At 56.1% G+C, this 15278-nt stretch overlaps 1 protein-coding gene across 3 annotated transcripts in view; it reads right to left on the bottom strand.

Annotated features, from left to right (window-relative positions):
- Positions 1-15181, bottom strand: part of SULF2 (sulfatase 2) — a 118051-nt gene extending 102870 nt beyond the window's left edge. For 2 of the 3 annotated variants that reach the window (XM_042980224.1, XM_042980227.1), the window contains exon 1: positions 14974-15181. The gene's annotated coding sequence lies outside the window, so the exon portion shown is untranslated. Of the gene's footprint in view, positions 1-14457; positions 14478-14973 lie in introns of those variants that run through there. The other variant, XM_042980226.1, reaches the window with a different exon arrangement.
- Positions 15182-15278: the final 97 nt, after the last annotated feature.

Raw genomic sequence — 15278 nt, 5'->3', positions numbered from 1 at the left:
ATCTTGGCCCAGAAAACATTTATTCCCGCTTCAAAAGAACCCTTCCCCCTCCTCGTTTTTAAGGGGGAAGGCAGCCAACAGACCCAGAAACCCAGAGTGAAGTGTGGGACCTGGTTTTGGGGAACTGGCCCTAATTGCCCTCACTTCCCTCCTGCTGACGTCGGAAGTGACGATCCTGAGCCTTGGCCCCTCGGCCCTCTGAGCCCAGGGCCACCGTGCACACAGAAGAGTGCGGGAGGGGAGGCCGCCGGCCCGTCTCCTCGGGCGGCTGGCTGGCTTGTCCAGCAGCGGGAGAGGCGACTTCGACTGGGGAGCTCCAGACCGGGGCGGTGGGGGGACGGCTGGGGACCAGGTTTGGGAGGGAGGGCTGACAATGTCAGGACAGAGGAGAGAGCTGCAGACTAGCCGCAGGCCTTAGGAACTCGGCCGAGGCAACGCAGCCGCTCCGCCTGGCCCAGAATCAATGGTTGCATTTCTCCAGGCGGCTCCCAGGAAGGTTCTGGAGAGATGGCCGCTTCCAGGGCAGGGGCCCTGGCGTGAGGCACACGGTCCGTTCTGCTCTGAAAGGGGCGACAGGACTGACCTCTACCTGGTGTACCTGCTCTTGAGGGGAAGGTCTCAGAAGTTCGACTGATCACCTGTGCCCTCATTCCTGCCCGATTCTTCTTCAGTTTGCTCCCTTTGCTATTTTCGCAAATTTATCTACAAAGGAGGCTTGTCTTTCTCTGGGGAATGAGCATCACCTGCACTAAACCAGACTCTTAACCTGGCACTTCTGATGTTTGGGGCTGGGCCGTCGTCTGCCGTGGGTGGGGGTGGGGGTGGGGGAGGGCTGTGCATTGCAGGGTGTTTAGCAGCCTCCCTGGCCTCTATCTGTGAGACGTGACTAGCACCCACCCCCAGTTGTGGGCATCAAAAATGCCTCTGGACACTGTCACATGTCCCAGGGGCGAGGGGGGTGGTGGCAAAATTGCTCCCAGGGGAGAACCCCGGCCATAAATGGAGAGCAACATCAAGAAACAAATGCGTGACGTTGCACTTGGATCCTTGCTTGCCGAGGGCACTGACCTTTTTCTTACAGGCCTCCTTGAAGGCCACAAAGGAGGAGTAACAGGGGCTCCCTCCCCGAGGACTCAGAAGGCTCAGAAGAGAACACAGTGAAATCTGATGTCACTTACGGAATGACCCCTAACACACGGCCCTAAAGTGAGGACCACTGGGTCCTGCCCGCTGGATGCCTTCATCCAGTCAGTGGGCCTGGGTCGGCCAGAGCCCAGCGGGCTGGCCCGTGGCCTTGGCTCAGGAGAAGCCTGGATGTTGTGTGGCTAATTCTGGGGAGACATGCTCGTCTGCAGTGGCCTCTGTCTACAGCAGGGCCTCAAACTCAAATGCCTGCAGGGGCTAGGCCCGAGAATTGAGTGACATGCTCTGGACTTGGGAGAATGGGTTAGAGGGTGGGGACTGGACCACACTGGAGACTTTGTTTCCAAAGTGAAAGCATTCAATACATTTGAAACACCGAAGACCAAAGGAAGTTCCACTAGAGTGTGGCTGGAGGCCTATTTGCAACCCTTCAAAGCTATGCGATCTTTTCTGAGCACCTACTATGTGCCTGGTGCTACATGGGATGCTGGCAAACAGCCATAAACATGGAACAGGCCAGGCCTCTACCCGCAAGGAGCTGACATCCTGCTGGGGGAGACAGATAATACGTGAAGATAAATTTCAGGTCGTCTTGAAGAGCTTTGAAGAAAACTGTCGGGGAGACAGGATAGACAGTAAATCAGGGGAAGCCTCTAGGAAGGAGTGATGTTTGAGCTGAGACCTGAAGGTGGGGAGAAGCCAGTTATAGGCAAAATGCTTTACAACCGAAGGAAAAAGCAGGTGCAAAGGCCCAGTGGTAGGAGCGAGTTTGGCTGGTTTGAAGAATAAACAGAATAAAGACCAGAATGACAGGAACAGGAGTGGCAGCCTGCCACAGAGGAGACTGGACATCACCTTCTGCCAGCCCACACCTTCCAGGTAGGCCACACCTGTTGTTCTTGCTAGGTGTTCAGGGGAAATGGGGAATCAGACACAGAAGTACCCACCTCTGTCCTTTGTTCTTTTGTCTTAGCTGTGCACGAAAGCTTCCCCGGCAGCAAGTTACAAAGTTATTTCTCCAAAAGGCCTTTGGCCAAAAGCAATAAAGTTGGACCTGAACAGAGTCATTATTCACGCCTAATTGTGGGCTGGTTCTCAGTGTAGACTGCCTGGGCCAGGACTGCGGATCCCAGGCCCCCCCTCTATTTTTTTTCAACCCCACTCTTTCCCAGCACGGTTTACCACCCCCCCCCCCCCCCCCGCCCAGGACACGTATTTATGGTTCCAGAGACTGTATATAGTTTCCTTTGAGCAGAACATAAAGGGACAAAAGTCTGTTTTGGTGGCCTGGTATTCATAATCTAATTACTTCTTCCCTTTCCACCCATTCCACAGCCCCGTGTACTATCCTCGCCCATCATGCCCCTGCTATTAACAGATGAGCTTCTCATTAGCTCACCTTGGAAACAGCCTGGCACTTACAATTATTTGAGAAGCCTGCACTCATAGGCAGGAGGAGGAGTCTGAAGCAACTTTTACCAAATAACTCACTAAATTTAGAGACGGGAGTCCAGAGAATTTTGCAGGGCAGGTCCATTTCCAACCCTGGCATGCTGTGCAATTTAATCGGCAGGTGGAAACAGACGGCCAAGGGGAGGAAAGCGGAGGTTAGAGGTGGTGCTCCTTGAGTTCGGATCAGTTTCTCCCACTGGAGCGGTCTCACTGCGCTGGGGGACTCGCTGAGTGTCACAAGGCGTGCTCTCTGATAGGTGTCCACGTGGGGCGGGGTCTGGGGAGGCGGGAGCACATTCGCTGTGCTGGCAGTTCGGTCATGACCGCACACGCTCTCCCTGCCGGGAGCCAGCTCCAATTATCCCCATCTTTGGGGTCAGGATGCTGGGTTAGAATTCTGGGAGCCAATTTTGCCCCGTGAAGAGGTCTCTCAGACCCCCAGCAGTGCCTGAGTTATGGGGCCCCTGACCCGGAAGAGATGCCACACAGATTTGGGCGTTCTACTTTTAGCAGATTTTTTTTTACAAATGCCTTCATTCATTCATTCATTCACCCACCCATCTATCCACCCATTCACTCAAAAATGTTAACTGCTCATCCTGGGGGAGTCACTTATTCAGGGGCTGAGCAGTGGCTTCTAACTTCGTCCGGCCACCGGTCCACTACTCTCGACACTAGAAACCCAATTTCCTTTTGATGAATTTCTCTCCCCTGACAAGATGTGTCGCCCTCTCTCTCGCCATGTGACTGAGTGGTGATCATGTGACCAAAGCTGGCCCATCAGACTCTCTCCTCGGGCTTTTGATTCTCAAATGGAATGTCAAGGGCAGAAGGGACAAACAGGGGTGTATTTGTCCCATTGGAACCCCTCTTCCAGCAGCTCCTTGGGGGTCCCTATAGCTTCCTAAGCTAAAGCCTTAGAAAGCCTGGTAGCTTTCACTGTTGGGCTCCTAGGAGTCAGAAGACCGTGAGACCGACCACCATAGGTGAGCGAGCGCGGTAAGAGGCCACGTGGGGGAGGAGGTAACTCCCCTGTGTGACCAGCACTCGCTGAAGGTCATCAGAGTGGACCCATTTTGGACCTTTTAGCTGATACCACAGGGAGCAGGAGAACCCTGACAACTCCCAGAACGGTTACAAATTATTCCATTGTTGCTTTAAGCCACCCAGCCGCAGGTGCTCTCTCCTAGAGCAGAAACACAACCAAAGAGCCTCGAAGGCTACGACCAGTCAAGATTTTTGGTATCCAGTGGCCAGTGGCTCTAATCAGTGTCCTCAAAGAGGGGCATCATTCTTCCCTTCTTTCAATCCCTTTTCAAACAGCCAGGAAGCTCAGCACGGAGGGTACCAAGATGACCAAGCTGAAGGAGCTGCTAGTCCGGGGCGGGGGGGGGGGGGAGGGGAGCACCACACATGGTGCCTCAGTTACAAAATGGAGACGATAATGGGCCCTGATCAAAGAGAGAGAGAGAGAGAGAGAAAGTGAGCGAGGAGGGGAGGGGCAGAGAGGGAGGGAGAGAGAGAACCCCAAACGGGCTCCACGCTGTCAGCACAGAGCCTGACGTGGGGCTCGAACTCACGAACCGTGAGATCACGACCTGAGCTGAAATCAAGAGGGGGACACTCAACCGACTGGGCCACCCGGGCGCCCCTAAGATCTCAGAATTTTTAAAAATCTGACAAGTAACTTTAAAAAATGTTTGAGACAGGGGCGCCTGGGTGGCGCAGTCGGTTAAGCGTCCGACTTCAGCTCAGGTCACGATCTCGCGGTCCGTGAGTTCGAGCCCCGCGTCAGGCTCTGGGCTGACCGCTGGGAGCCTGGAGCCTGTTTCCGATTCTGTGTCTCCCTCTCTCTCTGCCCCTCCCCCGTTCATGCTCTGTCTCTCTCTGTCCCAAAAATAAAATAAAAAACGTTGAAAAAAAAAATTAAAAAAAAAAAATGTTTGAGACAAGGGCACCTGGGTGGCCCAGTCAGTCAAGCGTCTGACTCTTGATTTTGACTCAGGTCACGATCTCAACAGTTTGTAGGATCGAGCCTCGTATCTGGTTCTGTGTGCTGATGGTGCAGAGCCTGCTTGGGATTCTCTCTCCCTCTCTCCCTGCCCTCTCCCTACCCCCCACCCTCCCCCGTGCTGTATGCTCTCTCTCTCTCTCAAAATAAATAAACTTAAAAAAAAGTTCAAAACAGTGTGTAGGTTAAACATCTCTGTGAGCTGAATACAGGCCCTGCTTAGCCAGCCTGTGATGTCCTGTTCTGAGAGGGCAGGACGAGGAGAGGCTTCTTTCTGCCTCACTTTCCTTGTCTGTAAAATGGGGATTAGAAGGTCCCTGTGCTGTAGACGAATGCTTGTATCTCCCCAAAATTCATACGTTGAAACCTCATCCCAATCCAATAGTATTAGGAGGTGGGGTCTTTGCAGGTCATCAGGTCATGAGGGTGGGACCCTCATGAACGGGATTAGTGTCCTTATAAAATAGACCCCAGAGAGCTCCCTTGCCCCTCTGCCATGCGAGGCCACGAGAAGGTGTCACCTGTGAAGGAGGAAGCGGGCTTTCACCAGACTCTGAATCTGCCGGCACCACGACCTTGGACTTGTCAGCCCCAGAACTGTGAGAAATAAATTTCTGCTGCTTCGAAACCTTCTAGTCTCTGGGATTCTGTTGCAGCCTGAACGGACTAAGACAACCCGTGTCATGTTCACCTGCGCGGCCGCTTAGAATGCTGTCTGGGGCACAGAAACGTGAGCCTTCAGGAGTGTGAGTTTGGGACAGGAGGTGACAGAGGCAGGTCTCCTGGGCTGTGACAGCTCCTTTCAGGAGGGGACAATGAGGGCGGGGGAGGGGGGTGGGGGGTGGGGAGAGCTGTCTTTCCCAGGGCACCTGCAGAAATGTCCCGCCACTGATCTCACAGACTAACTTCCATGTACCAAGTGGCCTGAGACTGGTCAGAAGCGGCGGGTTCTGCCAGCCCTTGCACAGGGCCTGACGTCCCCGCTGTGGCCCGAGGCGGATGTGGGTGACCTCAGCACACACCCCAGCTCCAGCGCCGGGATGGACACCGGAAGGGTCCCAGGACTGGTGAGCAACCCTCCCCGCCCCCCCCCTTTGCTTTCTGCAAATGGCAAACTGGTTCTGACTCCTTCACCTTGAGCAGTTGCCCTCGAAGGATCCCCAAATCCTAGATTCAGACCCAGCGGCACATCTCCGAGCCTCCTTCCCAGGTTCCCTCATCCAAAAAATATTTCCTGAGCACTCAGAGTCCCGGGCCTTGTTCTGGGTGCTGGGGTTACAGTGATGAGTGAGACAGACCCGATTCCTGCAGCCGCGAGGCTTACTTTTTAGGGAGGGGAGAGAGGACAAAGGACGAATAAGTAAATCGAGATAATTCCAGAGAGTGGCAAGTGTTATAAACATAAAACAGGTGTCATACCAGGCCTTTAAGGATGTGACGTTTGAGCGGAGACCTAATGGATCGGAAGGAGCCAGACTTGTGATGTCCAGGCACGGGGGGGACAGCAAGTGCAAAGGCCCTGGGGTTGGAACAAGCTCGGATGCGGCCAACGAACAGAGAAGAGGCCAGTGTGATGGCACAATAAGCTCGGAGGTGGAGGAAGTGAGACGGGGGTGGAGGCCAGGCAGTGCAGGGCAGAGTAGCCCATGGCAAGGAGTCTGGACTTTACGACAGGCGCAACAGGTCACTGGAAGGAGGGGTTTGTTACAGCAGCTGCCACCACCAACTGCAGAAACGCCTAGCAGAAGGCACCCCATCCAGCACCTTCTCTTCCTGCCTTAGCCGTCCGAAACTTGAGCTACCCGCTGGAGTCACCTGGTTGCTCAGATGCCCAGGCCCCACCCCCAGGCCACCGAGTTACCTGGTCTGGGTGTGGCCTGGGCTGGGCGCCGGGGTTTTTAAGAGCTGCCCTGGAGATCGTTCGGAACCCCTGCTCCCCTAATGAGCATCTCCTGGGTCCATGGTGACAAGCCCACCTTGGGCTCCCGGGACGGGCTCGGAGCCCTATAGGTTGGCCCCCCAGGTTTGCTCCCTTCCTGAGCTGGCCTGACTGAGGCCTAAAAGAGGGGTGGGTGGGGGCGGGGTGGGGAGCAGGGCACAGCGCAGCTCGACAGCTCAGGAGGCCTCAGGATGCGGACTTCCTCAGCTCGGGGTGGGGGGTACTGCAGCCTTCCTCGCGGACCGACGGGAGTTAAGTACAGGAGCACTTCAAGAAGCTAAGAAGAAAGCAGCGTGGCCGTTCCTCCCCACGTTAAACACAGAACATACGATCTAGCAACTGCCCTTCCAGGATTTTAGTATATGTGCTACTGAAGCAAGCACATGCCCTTCCGGGATTTATACAAAGGAAATGAAATCACCGTCTCGAAAAGCTACCTGCACGCGTACGTCCACGGCGGCCAAGCCACGGAAGCCACCGCCGTGGCCGCGGAGGGGTGAGCGGAGAGAGGAGAGGTGATATGTATACGCAGACCATGGGAATATTACTCGGCCAGGAGAAAGGAGGAAACCCTGCCGTTTGTGGCACGGGCCATCAGGGGAGAGACAAACTCAGCACGAGCTCGCTTATATGTGGAATCTTCATACCGAGGAGAGACTGGGGAGTGAGCGGCGGTTAAAAGGTACAGACTTCCCGTTGCGACCGGGGACGACGCACTGCACGGTTAACGAGGCTGTGTTCTGCACCCGGAAGTTGCTAAGAGCCTAAACCCTAAACATTCTCATCCCCAGGAAAAACATTTAACTGTGCGATGATGCGTATTAACTAACCTTACTGTGGTAATCGTTTTCCAAGATGTACGCGTATCAAATCATGTTGTACACCTAAGCCGAATATCGTTATACGTCAATTACATCTCGGTAAAAACAAAAACAAAAGCAAAAAGGCTAGGGGATCTACAAGTATAAGCAATAATAAGGACGCCTGACTTTTGGAAGCAATTTCCACGTGCCGACCCAGTGAACTAGTGTTTCGCCGTGACTCTACCAGGAAGCTGCCGTGATCATCCCCATTTGACAGAAGAGGGGTCTGAGGCTCAGAGAAATGAGTTGACTTGACCATCTCCGCCCAGCTACTGAGCGGCAGAGCTGGTAGGTGAATCAGGAAGTCTGGTCCTAGAACGCACCCTGTTAACCAGGGGCACTCTCAGAGATGTCTCTTACGTCCAGTCTTCTACACCTTCTTCATCTCCTGCCCAGGTGGAAGCCGCTGATACCTGGATGTGCCCAAGAACTCAGGAGCCCATTCGCTGGAGAGCTGGTTCGTGCTAACAACATGGGATCGTGTCACCCGAGGGACTAGGGTATTGTAGGAACGCGTCAACAAGGAGGGCAATAAGCTGTCCTTATTTCTGAGGCAGAAGCTGTGGGTGGCCCCCACAGGATCACTCCTCAGTTTACAGGCCGGGAGGTGCACCCCTGTTTTGGCAATAAACCAGCACTGGCGTAAGCCCTTGGCTCTCAGAAGAGTGAAATCAGCCCAGAGGGGTGTTCGCAGTAATTTGTGAAGAGTGTTTGGTCGTCATGGTAACTGGGGGATGTTTCCGGCGTCTGGTAGGGGAGCAGGGATGCCGGATAATTTGCCACCCTCCACGCAGTGAAGAACCCAATGTGGGGCTCGATCTCACGATCCCAAGATCGAGAGTCTCATGCCCTTCCAACCGAGCCAGCCAGGCACCCCCAGAACTGCCCCATTTCCGGCATGACTTTCCGATGTCCCACAAGACACTCACGTAGGCGAAAAAGCTCTTACAGTTAGCTACCTGGCCTCAGAAACGAACCCCATCTCACATATAAACACAAAAGCTGTTTTGCCTGGTTCTACTCTACGCTGAATTTTCTGGGAATGCAACCGCGAGGTAAACCAAGGGAAGACTGTCGTTTGTTTTGTTCGGAGATTTTGGTAAATTGTTCGCCATTTGGGAAAATCACATGGTTTATGGCCGTAGCACTTGTGGGATGTTCCTACCCCGCTGTGTCTGTAGCTGTCAGATTTATGTGATTCCACACTAGCGTGGGCATCTGACTGCTTTATTGCGTCTTCCAACGTAGTTGTGCCTAAGATTTATAGCTGGCCATACATATGTTTACTTGCATTTCCTCTTAGTTTTTCTTTAAATTATACTCAGGATACTTTATCAGTTCAAAAACGTGCAGAGAGGTTCTATTACCAGGAATTCATTGCAGGTAAACCTGCCAAAAATATTTGCTCTATGAGGGCGTCTGATCTGCTAATTTTGGGAACCACCGAGTGACGTCAAACACGAAAAGCCCGTTTCGCTCTGCCAGTGTTTGGTTTAGGTGTGCATACAAAACCCAACCCTGGACCAATGAGGCATGAAGCAAAGTCTGCTGGGGTGAGGGTGTTCTTGGAAGGATTTTGCTTTCTGATTAAAAGGCTGACAGCATGGGGTCCCACTCTTTATTTCCACTTTGTATGGGGATGTAATATCTAGAGCTGCAGCAGCCATCTTGAGACCATGAAGCAGCAAAGCCAAAGACGCATGAGGACCGAGGAGCAGAGGACTGGAAGATCTTGGGTCTCTGAAGACACTGTACAAATTGGCTCCAGGGCTCCCCTGGCTTGGACTGTTGTTAAGTGAGAGCTAACGTTTCTATTGTGTAAGCCACTCTCAGCCAGGAATCCTATTACTTGCGGTGAATGTATCTTGATTCACATTCAAATGCTTAGGACTCAAAGCCTCTAAGAACTGTGGTAGGATTTCTTGGTGTCTGAAATATCCAGAAAAGTGGCCCGCATGCACAAGTCTGTGGACAGGGTCTGTCTCTAGAGCAGGCCAGAAATGCAGCTTTGGGATGATCTGACTTTCACCAGAGCATGAACATCTCCTGAACTTCTGGGAGCCATTTTCCATTCTCTTTTCAAAACGCTCCTCTCTTTGGCCACTGAGGAGGGCCAGTCACCCACTGGGGCCCTGACTGGGAGCCAGTAACGAAGGCTACTGGCTATATTCTTCACCTAACACATCTGGCTTCCACCTGGCTAAACACGTCATGGCCCCTGGGGATGGCCCCGTCCATCAACTCACGCTTATAAGACCTACTCGTAACGACTCTGGGTCTGGGGTAGAATTTACCTAATGTTTCAAGCAGGGCCCAAGTGCGCAGGGCCGTGGGCCAGGCTTTTACAAGACAAAGCCATGTGTCAGAGGCCAGGGCCCCTGGACAACGTATGTTTTGGAATCTCATTAAGAGACTGTGTAGAATTCAAAATGGCGGTGGTCTCTGGTGAGAGAATCCCATGAAGTCTGGGTCTGGGCTGGAGGAAAAGCTTCGAAGACCATGCCAACAGGTGTTCTACCAGGGAGGCATCATGTTGCCTATGAGGCCCAAGATCCCACCTGACCTTCAGTTCCCAAAGGCACCTGTTGTCGAGTGATGAATATTTGGTTCTATCCGCTAATCACTGAGCAGTGAGGAGACGGACAAAGCGGGCTCAGCCTGGGGCTTTGTGAATTTCTCAAGAGCATCATCAGGAGGTGAGCCTGTGAGGTGTGCTAAAAATAGTCATCAGATAGATGCAGGACAGGCAGGTGGAGGGGAGGGGCAGACCACACCAGAGAACAAAATACATTTTCCCTGGACGGTCGTGTCCAGTCCCATGGCTTAAAATAACACGGATCCTCCAAGGCCTCCCAGATTTAGGCTGCCAGCCCCAGCCAGCTCCAGACGTGGGTATCCCACAGCGACCGAGAGCTCAGATCCCCTGGTCATCTCAAACCCAACATGTCCACGACTGAATTCCGGATCATCTCCCTGCCCCCAAACCTCTCTCTTAGTCTTATTCAGGGATCCCCACGTTCCAGGCTGCCCAGTCACCTGGTTCCCCGGCACAATGGATATTTGTCGTGAGGTCCCTCGCAGACACCCCGGGATGTTTAGCAGGCTGTAGCAATGAGGCTTCCTTCCACTGGGAGCCCCCCAACTTGTGCTCTCCAGGACTCTGGGGGCTCCGATGCTCCGTCCCCAGCCCCAGGGTGGGGCCTGGGAGCCTGGCCTAAGCCCACCGTCGGGCGCTCGTTTCCTTGACCGGTGCGGGTTTGGAGTGAGCACGTGACATAAACCAGTGCCATCAGAGGGACGCCTGGGGCGAGGGTGGGCATTTCCAGAAAAGAGGCTTGTTCTTTCCTGTTGGGCTTAGACCAGGGAGAACAAGAGGACCGCTCTTCAGCAGCCAACTCGGACACCTCAATTATGATAACAGCCGGCGTTTACTGAGGGCCTGCTGAGGTCAGATGCCGCGCGAAGCCCTTGCTGCTGATGACTTCACTTCATCCTTTACCACAAACCAGGAGATAAGTGCTACTACAGACCTCGTCATTTGCTGGACGACAACGCCGGGGCCCAGAGAGGTTAACTAATGCTCCCCGGATCACACAGCGGGGCAGGAAGCCCGGGCCTGCCCACCCCTTGGAGCCAGAGGGCAACCGGCCCCGTGGAAGGAGGAGCAGACAGGCAGAGGAACGGATGCTCATGACAGAATCGGAGCCCTGATTCCAGCTGCATCTGAAGCCAGAGTTACCCGAGCAGTTTGTGGCCATAAAAGCGAACACGTCCCTTCTTTTCTCCTTATGCTGGTTTGAGACTCTGTGACATTCTCTTTGCGACCTGCACACAGCAGTTGCTCAGTAAACACCAACAGATGCCGGGAAGACTGCTCGGGTCGTCCGCCTCCCTGCCCCCCATTAACTGCTGGTTGTGTAGCCAGAACACCCGACCGCGGCCAGACCCACGCGACTTCCCCTTTCGGCTCCAAGCGAGGCCCGGTTCCCTAGCAACCATCCCAGTTAGGCAATCACGCCATTTATCAGGATGCCAATTAATTATAATGATCTTAATGATCTTCCAATTAGGTAGCGCCCTGAATCGGATCAGGGGCCCCGCGGCCTCCCCGGGCGGGGGCTCATCGCAAGGCAGGCAGGTTGAGGTGAGGCGACCGCACCTGCAGGTCAGCGCTGAGAAGCCCCACCTTCCGTGCCCACCAGCCACAGAGGGCCCCGGGGCCTGATGGAAAGCTGGGAACCTCGGGGCCACCTCTCCAAGGACAGGCCAGTGCGACTCCATCACCAACCACAAGAGGGCCTCACTTCTCGGAAAACGTTAACCCTTCCGCCCCTCGGAGGCCGTGCTTTTTTGCATCAGCCACATTTGATGCGTCCCTTTGCATTCTGACTAGGGGAGCGTGTGTGTGTGTGTGTGTGTGTGTGTGTGTGTGTGTGTGTGTGTGTGTGTATTTGCACGGGGCAGGAAACGTGGCCCGGCAATCGCACACTTTCCTCAGGCTGCAAACCACCCCCCAAACCAAACACAAATCGGAGATTCTGTCAAATAGTGGAGATCTTTGGAGAGGAGAGGGGTTACTGATGGGCTTCTGCCTTTCAAACTTTTGTCTAGATGCGTTTTCTTCCACGGGGCATGTATTTCTTCCACATCTGGAAGAAAGACCCAGGTCACGGAGGGAGGAGAGTAGAGTGGGTCAGAATGGACCCTGGGGCCACAGGGCCTCTTACATCCTGGCTCCACCACTGACCAATTGTCCCAGGAAGGTCACAATCCCCTCTGTGTCCTCGTCTTTAACATGACGAAAACCACAAGACCTACCTCACAGGGTTTTTGTGTGGATTAAAGGAGTTATTATGCACGAGGGTTTGGAACAGCGTATGGCTCACAAAACACTACGTAAGTGATACCTGTCACCCTAAGTCTAGACGAAGCTCGTTCTTTGAACTACAAGCGGGTCGGGAATTCTGCTATTCTTCTGGAGGACAAGGCTTTTGGTTCCTTTCTGCGGGGACAGAGTTGAAGAACAGACTTCGTGGGGTTGGGTGATGTTCCCAGTCTGGCTGACTCAGGAGACCAGAAAGCTGCCCCTCGAGGCACGGCCAAATGGATAAATTAAACACGTCTAGGGAAAGGAAGAGAGAGTTGTCGCCCCCGAATCCAAAGGTGGACTTCACATGCCGGGCAGTGCAGTCACCCCTTTCTAGGTCCTCAGGACGGCAGCTGAACAGAGCGACTGGGCAGGGGACACAACCCCTGCACACGGGCATGCACGCACACACAATCTCACACACGGCCACACTGTCTTCCTCCAAGCCCGGCTTTTTACACTTAACTCCTCACTCAACCCTTAAGTTTGAAAACATAACATGTTATTAGGGTTTTTTAAAAAGCCACAAATTCAAATAAGAAAACCCCAAAAACTGTACGCAAAGCCCAAACCCCAAACCCACATGGGCTTTCAGGCATTTATGTACATAAACGTGGCCCAAGGAAGGCACATCCTTCGTGTGCAAATGTCCAGCGAGCCTCCTATCGGCCAAGCCTGCCACCATTCCCCTTTGAGCCGCTGATTAGAACACTAATCTGCACCCCCGGACGGGCTGTTTTGAGGAGTGTTCTGTCCTCCATGAGGTGGGACAGGCAAAGCCGGAGGAACCTCTCTTGCCAGGTGAGTGGTCTCCAGTCTGTCCTCCCCACCCCCTTTATGAACGTATGAATGGCTTTAATTGAATTACAACCCTCCAGCGGGTTCTGTGATGGGTAGCCGGGATGCAGGAAGAAATCCCCCTCACTATTAACTGCCAGATGAGAGTAACTCTGGCCGCTCTGGGGAGAGACGCCCGTGTCCTCCGGGGAAAGCCCATCCTACCTGCTTCTCTGTCGCCAGAGAACCCGCGGGAGAGCAGGCTCCCGGCTCTGCCCCGAAGGAAGGGAGGGCGGCCCTGTGGGACAGAGGCAGGGGCAGGTGGAGGGGGCCAGGGCCGGCCTCCCCGCAGCCACAGATGTGCAAACACCCAGATTCAAGCGTAAGCTGAATGTAATTACTTGGTTAATTAAATATTGACTTTTAACTCAAAAAGTGATTAAAACAAGCTGCTGGAAAGAGTAGAGGGGGCAGGGAAGGGATCAGAACTTTCAGGAAGAAGAGGAGGAGGGGGACTGTGTTGTGCGCAGGGGGCACTGTCTTCAGTCCTAGGGCAGGTAGGGAACTGCGGACAGAGGACACTGTGCAAAACTAGGATTTGCTGGTGTCTCTTTACAGTTTCCACCCTGAGACCACATCTCTTTACTAGGCTGCCTTCAAAGCGAACCGAGCGAGCTTCTGGCTCAGGAACTATATACCGATCGTCGCCTTTTCTTGGAGCTAATGCGGAACCTGGCACGAGGACGTGCTCCATGGATGCTTGTAGAACGAATGAATGAACTACTAGAAAGAATTAAAATAAAAGAGAGAAAAACCAGAAGGAAAGAAAAGCGCACTCCTAGAAATCCCCTCGCTGCCACACTTCGGAAACCCCGGGGAGCCCGGGGAGGGGAGCATCTCCCCGCAAGGCGATGAGAACCGGTTCTGACCTGGCCTGGGAGGAAGTTTGTCTTTTCGATCCCGTTGGCCCTTTCGGTAGCTGCGAGCTCCCAGTCACCCTGAAGATCCGGTCCACCGCTTTCCCGTGTCCTGCCTGGACAAGCCCCACGTGGTCTGGCTTCTAACTCAAAGGGGTCAAGGAGGCCATCCCCCTGCGGCCGGCGGGCCCGGGCGCGCTTCCCCGGAGTCCTCCAGGGCTCCGCGTGGCTCCCGCGGGTCAGGGGCGCGGTGGGAAGCCGTCACCCGCTCGCCAAGCCCGCCGGCGGGGTCAAACGGGTCATCCCCCCGCCCCCCGCCCCCCGCGGCCCGCCGGCGCCGGGGCCTCCCTCTGGACGGCCCGGTCCCACCTCCGCGCGCCGCGCCGGGGCCGGAGCCGGGCGGTCGGGACCGGCCGCCCGCTCACCTGGGCGGCGCTGCGGCGGCCGGGGGGCCCCCCGCCCCCCCGGGCCCCGCGCGCCCCACTCACCGGCGCGCACGGCCCCGGCGGCCTCACCCCGCGCGGGGCGCCGCCGCCTCTGCCGCAGCCCGGCCGGGCCGCGGGGCGCAGGGGACTCCGCGCCGCTGCCGCCGCCGCCGCCGCTGCATCCCCCGGCGAGTGCCGCCGCCGCTCCTCCTCCCCTCCCTCCGCCTCCTCCCGCCTCTCCGTCCCCCCCCCCCCCCGGCTCCGCCGCCGCCGCCGCCGCCCCCACCCCGGCCCCCGCCCCGGCGCACCGCCCTCGCCAAAGTCCGGCTCCGCGCCGCGCCCGGGCCGCTCTCACATCGCCCCAGCCCGGCCGGCCGCGCTGCCCGAGCCGGCCCCTTGGCACACGGCGCGGCCCGGCTCCCCGCCCGCCGGCCTCCGAGCGGGGAAGGCGAGCGCGCGCCGGGGCGGGGGGCGCCAGCCCCGGAGCCGCGGGCGGCGGGGGCCCGGGGCCGGTGGGGGGGGTGGGGGGGAAACCCGCCGCGGCGCCCTCCCCGCGCCCCCCGCTCCCCAGCGCTTTACCTCCGGCTCGATGGACGCGCGGCCGGGCCGGCCCGGTCCTTGTTCCCCCGGCGCGCGCGGCCCTGGCCCCGAAGTCCGGCCCCGGACGGGGCAGCGGCGGAGAGCGGGGGTCCGCGCGGCTCTCGGCTTCCCGATGCCTCGGGACCCGGCTGGCCGCGCTCCCGGCGCCGAGCGCGCACCCTCGCCGGGACACAGACGCACACTCGCTCCCGCTCGCCCTCGGCGGAGAGTTGAAACAGCTGTGGGATTCGCCCAGGAGCTGGAAATGAGGGAGGGACGCGAGCCAGAGCCGTGCGTGCGTGCGT

Source organism: Panthera tigris, chromosome A3 (genome assembly GCF_018350195.1).
Source record: "Panthera tigris isolate Pti1 chromosome A3, P.tigris_Pti1_mat1.1, whole genome shotgun sequence".
NCBI lineage: Eukaryota > Metazoa > Chordata > Mammalia > Carnivora > Felidae > Panthera > Panthera tigris.
The sequence above is the reverse complement of the archived record's forward strand: the minus strand, read 5'-3'. Positions and strand labels throughout refer to the sequence as shown.